Below are 11,419 nucleotides of genomic sequence, written 5' to 3'. Positions count from 1 at the left end.
TTAGTTTGAAAGCCTGCTATTGGTCCCAAACATCTACTTCTTGTAACAATGCAAATGAAACAGCATAGTAAACTAATACATAAATAACATTTAAACACACAGCCCTAGTCACTTCACTGAATTTATTATTGAACTTCACTTGTTTGCTTGCCGTTCCCTAAATTTTATTCTCTTACTTTTTTTCTTTACTGTATGGGTCACTTGTCATCTTAGAAATCAGTGCCAGTAAAATTTCTATTGGCCAATAAGAGGAAATGGCACTTTCTTAATACAGGAAGGAAACAGACGCAAGGACCCTCCTTATAGCCGTGCAGGCTGTGCAGGGTGTGTGCTGCACTGCTCCAGAGGATGTCATTTACATAGCCCACAGTGCGAATGCTGCCTCCTAGAACTGGGCAATGTGATAGCCTTGATAAAATCTTCTTTGCTTTCAGTGCCATTCTCTAATTATGTAGGGTCAAGTGTGACTTCTCCTCACTTATTCTCATACCAACTCCACAACATATTGACTGGTCTGTCATTTCTACTGATATGTCCGCCAAATTCATTCTCATTCCATTCTCGCTACCACTGCCCTAGTTTAATCACTCATTTTTCTTTCCTAAATTATTCCAACAGTCTCCTAACTGATCTTTCTACTATATCCATCATATCACAAGCCGAATTTTCTTCTAAAGATACAATTATATCTTTCCCTGTACAAAAAGCTCTCAGTGCTTCCAGTTACCTATAAATTCCACAATTCTTAGCCTGCCATTTAAAATCCCTCGTGATCTCACTCTAACCTACTTTGCAAATCTCATCTTTAACCAATTCTTTCCGTGTTTCATACTACAACCACATAGCTCTATTCTCTGTTCCTCAAACCCATCATGCACTTTGCTGCCTCCATACCTCAGATCATGTTCTCTCTCTTGTTTATAATGTCCTTTCCATCTGGTTAAATTCTACTCTTTCCTTAGGGCCTAGCCTAAATGCTACCATATCTTGGATGCTTTCTCCTATCCTTCCTGGCAGAATGAATAGATCTTTATTCTGTAGGTTCCTACTATTTTATTTATACCTTTCTTATCATACTCATCTTATGGCTGGTATTATAAAACATCTGTGTGTCCATCCTTTCCATCATGACTCCTCATCTCTCTTAATCATCTCTGAATATAACAGGTGCTTAAAAATGTTCAATGAATGGAAAGAAAAATAAATGTACCATATTGGATTTGGGAAAGACAAAATGAATGGCAGATGAAAAGAAAGAGCTATATAAAACACAATAAAATAAAAAGATAGTGAAGAAGATGCTGAAGTCCTACTATAGGTTGGATCCTTTAAATAAGAATTCAGAAAAGCTATGAGTTTGTATCATAGGAAATATACAATTGATGACTGATGGTTCACATTTTAAAAATATCTTTTTGTAGAAGCTGTTTGATGGCTTCCTAAAATAAAAAGGCTTACAACAGAAAATATAAAGAGGAGTAAGTGAATGTGTGAAATTGAGGCTAAATAAGCAAGAATAACGTTGATAGCATTTCTAAACTGAAGTATTTCTTTTTTTCCCTTCTAATTGTAGCAAATCCAATTGTAGCACATCTCACATTTGTAATTTGCATGATTGTGGTCACAAACATTTCCCACATTATCCATACCTCAACTGCCATGACACTATTTCTTATTCTGAGAATAGGTCTGGAGCAGGCCCCATGGCCTAGTGGTTAAGTTTGGTGTGCTCCACTTTGGCAGCCTGGGTTTGGTTCCCAGGCATGGACCTACATCACTCGTTGGTTGCCATGCTGTGGTGGCAACCCACATGCAAAAACAGAGGAAGACTGGCACAGATGTTAGCTCAGGGCGAATCTTCCTCAAGCAAAAAGAGGAAGATTGGCAACAGATTTTAGCTCAGGGTAAATCTTCCTCAGCAAAAAGAAAAAATAAAAAAGAATAGGTCTGATGGAACCAGGGAGTTTACAAAGGAAAAGCAAAGACAAACTTATAATTTTAGTTACAAAGATTAATGTCTTCTTTTGGTGAACCTAAACTAATATTTATTAGATTATATCCAAAATTCTGTCAATGTTACATTTTAGGAAGTCAAACCACACCACTTCTATACGATTTGCACAGATCTGTCATTTTATTAAAATAAAAGCATACTTCCAGGATAATTAAGGACATTAATTATTATTCCAGTTGACTAATAACTACGATTTTGCACATGTTTCTGTAGTTTAAACATTTCAGAGTTCTACTAGGAGAAATTACACATGGCACGTGGTACATTTCACCTCTCTCAACTTCACCATTATTTAACTTCTATGGCAAAGGTCAAACCAACTTTTTAGTAGGTCTAAATGCCTAGAAACAGGCAGTGATAAATATATGGAGCTACACATTCATGTACATACAGGAAATGCACCTTGGGGGGAGGGTTTTCAAATCAGAAATTCTGATGAATTGTAAATCCTAAACTCATGTCGTTCTGAGATAAGGGCATCTGTGCCTAAGATGCAAGTTCTGGTATAACTTCTTGTAAGAGGAAAAACATACAAATCATCATTTCCATGCATTTAAAAAAGACATCTCTGAGCCAACTTGGAACATATGAAACTTCCCCAAATAGAATGAAAGTAAGAGTTTTACTTTATACTTCCATTAACTGTTCTCAAAACACACAAACAAAAAATATTTCAACTCAATATTCATTAACTTTATTTAAGAATTGTCATGCTCCAGGCATTGTGATAGGTGCTGCAGAGGACTGGAAGATGAGAAAAAAATAAATAAGTTGTGTTCTCCAGGTACTTTCAGTCTGATAGGTGAGATAGGTAAAGACAGAACTAACTATAATTTAAGATTTATGTCAGTAAGTGCCCTCAAAAAATGGCTAAAGCAGAATTGAGTTTGCATTATACATACTTTTTATCCAGCATCATTTTTTGGGGGTACAACTCCTGTACCAATCTGTAGTTCTGATGGTCCTGTTAATTATTGTGTCACCTTGCCTCCATCTCAGACCCCTTCCCCCAGAGTGACCATGTGACACAAGCAGGCCAATCTCACTGGGCTGTCCTGTGCCACAGTGATTGGACTATGTGTGGGCACATGACCCAAGCAAGGTGTCCTAAATATTTTCTCTTCATCCCTCCAGATCCATTATCCACCCTTTTCTACTCTGCTCTGAGTTCGAGGAGGCTGACCTTTATGAAATACATTAACGGGCTTCTTTGCCCTCTGTCTTCTTGTTGGCTTCAACCAATGGGGAGCCTCAAGAGATTAAAAGAAGGGAGGAAAATGAGACCAGGGTATTTATTCCTGTGGTCCCTTCCTTGCAAGCTTGCTGCAAATTGACTACAACCCTCTACTGAAGTCACAGCACCTGCCAGGTGGCCTTCTCCATACAGCTACCCTCTCTGGACTCAGGTAACTCTTCCCACCTCTTCTCTCTTCTGGTCCAGAGATGACAACAACTCTCTTCTGTCCTAATTCCTGCACAATTCTCTGTAGGTTTCCCCAAACTCTGACAACAAATTACCCAGGTTGAGTGTGCCCTTAATTTCTGCTGGAATTCTGATAGACAGGAACAGAGTCTTTCCTTATACATGGAGCTGAGGAGAGACAAAGAGACTCTCTACTTTTGGATAACAAACTGTAAGGATTTAAATGGGTCTTTCCAAAAGCTATTTTTCCTGACAATTAAGAGACTGCCTACGGAATGAGGGAAATCTTCACAGGCAATCAAGGAAGTAGGACCAAGAGATGGGAAGAGAGAGAGAGAGCGCAAGCACACCTCAGGGTCTAGTCATAGTTAAGACATCTTCACCCGTTGTCTATCCCGGTTACGTAAACCAATAAATTCTCTTTTTGCTTGAGCTATTTTGAGTTGGCATTCTGTCACTTGCAACTAAAAGAATCCTGAATAATACAGGACTTAAAAGGAAGAAGATATATCACCCAGTTTGGGAGATCAGTGAAGCTTATATGAAGCAGGTGGCTGATGAGAGGGATTTTGAAGGAAATGTGTGACTTTTAGGGCAAAGATAGGGAATAGAAATGCTTTTCAGTGAAAGGAAAAATTTGAATAAAGACACGGAGACATCAAAATGTTCAGGGAATAGGGAACCGACCAGTTTTGCTTGACCATAGAGTACAGGCAGTGGAGAAGTAGTGGAGATGAAGCTGGAAAGGTCAAATTAGGGCTTGACTTGGCTAAAACGTTTGGGATGGGGTGGGGGCATATGTTTCTGGGATGTAGCAGTGGCAGTTCTCTCCACGACTCAGCATGACTGAAATGTCACCTTCAGATGGATTATAGTACTTTATTTTTCTACTAGCTGCCTATGGCTGAATAAGAAATCACCTTGGAAATTAGTGTCTTAAAACAATAAATATTTATTACCTCACAGTTTCTTTGGGTTAGGAATTCAGGAGCAGCTTAGCTGAGTGGTTCTGTTTTGGAATCTCTCATTAGGATGCAGTCAAGATGGCAGCTAAGGCTGCAGTCATTTGAAGGTTTAACTGGGGATGGAAGATCCACTTCCAAGATGGCTCACTCACAAGGCTGCCGGCAGGAGGCCTTGGTTCCTTGCTACATGTAGGCAGAAGTTATTGCCGCATAGACCTCTCCATAGAGTCGTTTCAGTGTCCTCGTGAACTGACAACTGGCTTTTCCCAGAGCGGGTGATCCTAGACGGAATGAGGTGGAAACTGCAATATCTTAAATGACCTGTTCTCTGAAATCACACCCCATCATTTCCACAGAATCCTATTTGTACACACGTCAGCCAATTTTGTGTGGGAAGAGACCGCACAGGGCATGACTGCCAGGATGTGGGGCCCATTGAGGCCATTTTGGAGGCTGACTGCCACAGTTTTGAAAACTTGTAATTTGTATACTGCTGTAGGGAGATTATGACTGCAACTGGGGTTTCACCATTAATGCAGCTGCTTTCACATGTTTTGATAGCCCTCTGACAATTCTCACAGACTCCTTATGATACCATGCTCATACTGGTACCATTGTATGGAGGGTTTTCAGTGCTAGGCTGAATTGGCATTAGTTGTTTTATTTCCAATCATGTCATGATGTGATATTAATATGTTATTAATACATCACTCAGAACTCCAAACTTAATATAAAAATTGTACAAATCAACATTGTAGCGGTAGGGTTTCCTAACCCTAGAAATGGGGAAAAAAGAAGGAAAATGAAGAAATGGGCAAAAAAGAAGGAAATACACCTCTCCAGAGGTATTCAAAATAGGATAGCATTTTCCAAATAGAATAGCTTTTTTCCAGCTGCCTGGAATAATTTGGCTATGAACTGGGCTGAAGGCAAAGGATAGATAGACCATCTCTTAAGATCTGTTCTCATCTTATGATTTCTTGATTACTATTTAGATTTGAGTTAATATTTCTCATATTTGAATAGTGATAATAAAAACCTCTTCCAGTTGTAACTTTTAGGTGAAGAAACAGTTTGCAGAGAACCATCTGTAATTGTCTCTCATTTTGTAGGGCTTGTATGCTAATTTGTTTTTGGCTACATGGGCATTATAAAATCTTTTAATCAAAACTTTTTTTTTGCAATACTCACCCAGGCTACCTGAAGACAAAGGGGTGTTATTGTAAGAATACACTGCAGTTTGCAGGAATTGAAGGAAAAGAGACAAAACACAACCAATCTTCATGGGACAGAGACCACAACTTTTCTCTCACAAGAGCAGGAACTTGCTCTTGCTCCCATGGCAACTGGACTTCTTTGTGCAGGTCTCCTCCACTCTCCTTTCTCCCGATCAGTTGACTTCCTCTTTACTTATCTTGATTATGGCTATATACAAGATGGATGCCTCACATCATGACGGCTCCAGCCCTCTTTACAACAAAACAAATCTCAATACTTTTTTCCAGCTTCTGTTATACTGCATCTTCCATCTCTGTCATTTATTTAGAATTTCCTGAAAAGAGAATCTGATTGGCCCAGGTTATCTTTTTAAAACAGGCCTCAAGTCCAGGCATAAATCTTTGCAGGCCATGGATTCTCTTGGGTCAGCTTTATTCTTTGCCCTCCAACCAACTGTGGTTAGAGGCTTGAAGTCATGTGGTATTTAAAACATGACTGTTGCCTTTTGGCAGGGGTGCTGGAGGGGTAGCTTCCACGAGAAGGTATAGTGGCAATGGTAGACATTGCTACTACAGAAATACAGAGACAATTCCTGCTTTTCAGTAGGCGTTTCAAATATTTCTCTCCAAACTCCTGTTGTGTACCTATATACAATATAAAATATGGTTCAAATGACCCCATTACATTCAAACTTGGAACAAAGATAGTCCAATCATGATGTGATTCTTTCTATTCTTAATGGTTTGATTTATATATAAACTTAATAAAACATTATCCTTGAGGATTAGAGAAAACTAAAAGCTCTGAATCTTAGGTTATTCAACCATTTCCTGATAAAGACTAATTAAAAATGCTTTTGCAGTGAAATAAAACATGAATGTATTATAGTAAAAACAAACTGTAGTAATGAAACACAAATAATAGGAGAGACTACTAGTACAAACTGTAAAATATTTTAAAATTTTACTATGAATAGCCATGTTATAAATTCTGATGTAAAGTTTTGTCAGCAAATTTGAGAATAGTTTATAGTTTGAGATTAAATATCTCTTTAAATAAAAAATTTTTTCTCATTAAAAATGAAAAGTCAAATACAATTAAATGTGAAACCATCCCATGATGCTGATTTCCATGTGTTTGTCTGAACTTTTTACTTTGTGCAACCATACAAACAATTTATTATATTGAAATTTTAAGGATAATAAAACACAAGAAAACAAATTAAATTATTGAATGGTGAAATGCAAATGAATAGTGTTTATACTTAATCTTTGCAATGTGTGTGCTTGAATATGTTTAGACAATTTTAATTAACTGGATGCTAGTTTGATAAAATATAGGGAAACTTTGCAATCAGGCCACTGAATATTCAGTTTAATTATGTTGGTATGCTCTTCTATTTGCTTCTAATGCTAAGGATCCATTGGTAAAATGAATGCCCATTTTGTGGTCTGTTATGCAGAAAATGTTTAATCCAGTGTTTGATTTACTCTGTTAAATCTTCCTTATTGAATGTGCTTATTCATCCATGCAGAATTGGGTATGCTGCTTTCTGTTACTATGACATTACAATTAAGCAGCTAAAAGAAGAACAGCAAGACTTTCTGTAAAGGTTCATGAAATTCCCACAAAATTATTCATAGTTTATTGTTTTGTTTTGTTTTGCAAAGACTATGAAAAAAAGCAAATGCATTCTGAATATTTCTGTGTTGAAGAAGCTGACAAATATAATAATACAAATAATCATTTTGTTATTAAAACTAGCACTTAAAATATATTTCTGATATAGTGGAAATGATTGCTGTCATGACATTGATTATCTTTTAAAGATGGAAATGAACATGAACTCAAAGAACCTGAATTTTATACAACAGAAAATGGTACGATGGAATAATATTTGTACATATTTGAAATGGAAAAGTCCAAGTTGACTTCATCTGGGTATACTGTAAAACTCCTGAAAGAGTTTTTATGCTCACAGGAGTACTACTTTGTGTAGTTTCAGGTTATTCTCCAGTAGACTGGACTTTCTCCACTTTTAGCTGTTTTATTGTCCAGAGCACTTATGCCTGTGAATATTTATTACTAACATGAACATAGACTTAGAGACAGAAAATTGTTAATTCAAAGGAAGTTCTAACAGTAGTTCTGCATTTACAAAAATTTCCTTTATAAGTCTGAAACTTGTAATAAGGTGTTAATAATCCACTTCCTGAAATGTTATTGCTTGTTTGTCTTGGTGTTAAAAGATATATGTTCATACAGACATAACCATTTTCTAAGAATCTCTCTAAAACTTAAAGAAATCAGGGTATCGATGGTTTATCTGACACTCTTACCTTAGTTTATACCAGAAGATCAGTGACTGGTTAGTTTGGTTGTTTAAAATATGGTAAGAATGAGATTCCACGATAGTGGATTCAATTTGTGTGTGTGTGCGCATGTGTGTGTAAAATTATGTGACTGCTAGATCATAAACTACTAATAACACTAACATCTTGGAAGAGTGTGTAATAGTTCTGGTCCACCTGGTCTATTACCACACCCAGAAACTTTTTGCTGTGTCCTACTGATGATGGGGCAATAATATCATCTACGAAAACATAAGAAATACCATTCTGGGTCAGACCAATAGTCCAGCCTAGTGTTTCCCAAAGTGTGTTCTGTGGTTTAAAAGTTATTATGAAATCCTCACAGTTTATATGTATATTTGTTATAAAAGATTTGAAGAGTCCTCCAGTAAAGAAACCATTTAATTTTAATTTCTCCCTAATTGTTTTCATTTGATCATGAAAGCCCTATTAATCTCCTGCAGAATTACGTTTCCTCAGAGTATACCTTGGGAAAAAGGCTAACCATTGGCACTGAGAGGGGTTTCATAGGGGAGTATTAAGATCTCCATCCCTTTTGCATTCAAGAAATATTTATTAAACTCTTACTCAATATAGGCATTCTTCTAGATGCTTGGAATAATTCAGCAAGCAAAGATTCCCACATTCCTCCTACTTTTACAATCCTTGAGTTTATATAAGCCTTTCTTATATATGTTTATATATTCAATTCCCAAGCCATGTTGGAGTGAAAGAATTTATATTTTATTTAAGAACAGATTACTTATGCTATGGTACTGCATGTCAAAATAACCATTAACATAAAAGTTACTTTTTGGTCACATGAATTTAAAACCCAAAGGTCAGGAAAATATTGAAATGATCAACACAGTGTTATATCTTTGCAAATAAGAATTAAAAAGTTCACCTGTCTATAGGATAAATTACAAATGATAAAATGCTAAATCACCAAGCACATGCATTTAAAATATTGACAGATATTGTCAAATCACCATCCAAAGAAATCGTATCAATTTCCACTTCCATTAGCAGCATGAGTGTGCCCGCTTCCCCATACCTTTACCAATACTGTGTGTTATCAAATATTTTCATTTTTGCCAATCCGATTGTTGAAAATTGGTATCTCCCACATGCTCACAATGACTACTACTGCTGCTGCTGCTGCTCCTACTACTAACAACAACACTTACTGAGTGCTTACTACGAGTCAAATATAGTTGTAAATATTTTATTTATTTACCCCTCGTAACCACCATGGAAGGTAAGTAATATTATTGCTGCCATTTTACAGATAAGGAAACTGAGGTTCATAGAGGTTAAATAACTTACCTGAGTCCGTTCAGTTGGTAAATGATGGAATTAGGACTCAAATCTAGGAAGTATGGCAAGAGTCTGAGCTCAGAACCATTATCCTATACTGACTCTCTAAGAAGAGGATGTCCATCGCAGCAGTATTTGTAGTAGCCAAAGACTAGGAAAACACCTAAATATCCATCAACAGAGGAATATTAAATTAATCACGGTGTATCCATATAATGGAATTATAGGAAGCCATTAAAAATGAGGCATCCCTATATGGCCTGAGAACACAGGATCTCCCAAACACATTAAGTGAAAACATAAAGGTGTAAGGTGAGAAATAATGTCTATAGCATGCTAACATTTGTGTCAAAAAAGAAATAAAGGGATTACTGCTCCCCTCACACATAAACACACACACACAATCTCTAGCAGGATTCACAGAAGATGGATATTAGTGCTTATCTCTGGGGAGGACAACTAGAGGGGCAGAGAGGGTATGGAGGCTTATTTCTCTTACTAGTCTTTGAACTTTTGTGACTGGATTTTTTTATTAACCATGCGTGTGTTACTTGTTCAATTACAAACACAAAACCAGCAGATGAAACAAGTTTACTGGGCAATCAACTCATTTTATTCCAATTTAAAATACTACTCAGGTGTTGTTTCCTGAAGATTTTTCTATAGTTTATTATTCATCCAATCATTCAGCAGATTTTTTAAAAATTTATTTTTTTGACAAACAAAAATTATATATATTTAAGGTGTACAATGTGATGTTTTGGTATATGTATACAGTATGAAGTGATTACCACAATCAAACCAATTAACATATCTATCACCTCCCATAGTTACCATTTTTTTGTGTGGTGAAAACACTTGAGGCCTAAATCTCAGCAAATGTCAAGTATACAATACATTATCAGTGACTACAGTCACCATGCTGTACATTAGGTCTCCAGAACTTATTCATCTTGTAACTGAAATTTTGAACCATTTGATCAATATCTCCCTTTTTCCCAACTCCCAGCCTCTAGTACCCACCATTCTACTCTCTGTTACTATAAGTTCAACTTAAAAAATTTCTTTTTAGATTCCACATATAAGTGAGATCATGTGATATTTGTCTTTCTGTGTCTGGCTTATTTCACTTAGCGTAACATTTTCCAGATTCATCCACGTTGTTGAAAATGGCAAGATTTCCTTCTTTTTAAAGGCTGAATAATATTCCATATATATATATATATATATATATATATGTACACACACACACACCACATTTTCTTTATCCATTCATCTGTTGATGAACACAAGTTGTTTCCATATCTTGGCTACTGTGAATAATGATGCAATGAACATGGGACTGCAGATACCTCTTTGAGATGGTGATTTTATTTGCTTTGAATATATACCCATAAGTGAGATTTCAACAGATATTTTCAGTGCCTATTATGTGCCAGGCACTGAATGATGTATTGGAAATATAATGATGAACAATATAGGCACAGTCCTTGACTTTGTGGAACTTACCTTCTAGGAGGATGGCAGATATGAAACTAGTAATTGCACAGGTAATTTGATATTTGCAATCATGAAAAGTTCAACAAAGGAGGAGTACAGGGAGACAGGAGACCTAGGCTAGACCGAGGACTCAATGAAGACTCGGCAGAGTATGTGATATTTCGAACGAACTGCAAAATGAGTAGGGTTAAGCTAGGAGAAAGGGGGAAGAAGGATAAAAGTGCACCTCAGGCACATGGAAGAGCATGTCTGAAGTCCCTGAAGCAGGAAGGAGCATGGGGTATTAGAGGAAGTGAAGGAGAGCCAATATGGCTGGAGCTTAGAGAGAGAAGGGTGCGAGGTATGAGATGAGACAGGAGAATTCAGCAGGGCCTTTTAGACCATGTTTAAAATTTTCGAGTGTATCTTAGGAGCAATGGGAACTCATGAAGGCTTTAGTAGAGGAGGACATGATCAGATTTGAATTTTCAAATTTTACTCTACCTGCAGTGTGGAGAGTGGACTTGAGAGAAGCAAACATGAATAAGGGCTCTAGCTGAGACCCACTGTAGTAGTCTAGGCAAGAGATTATGGGGCAGTGAAGATTGAGAGGTAGATGTATTTACAATATATCTTTGAGATAAATCTG

Source organism: Equus przewalskii, chromosome X (assembly GCF_037783145.1).
Source record: "Equus przewalskii isolate Varuska chromosome X, EquPr2, whole genome shotgun sequence".
Taxonomy (NCBI): domain Eukaryota; kingdom Metazoa; phylum Chordata; class Mammalia; order Perissodactyla; family Equidae; genus Equus; species Equus przewalskii.
The sequence above is the reverse complement of the archived record's forward strand: the minus strand, read 5'-3'. Positions refer to the sequence as shown.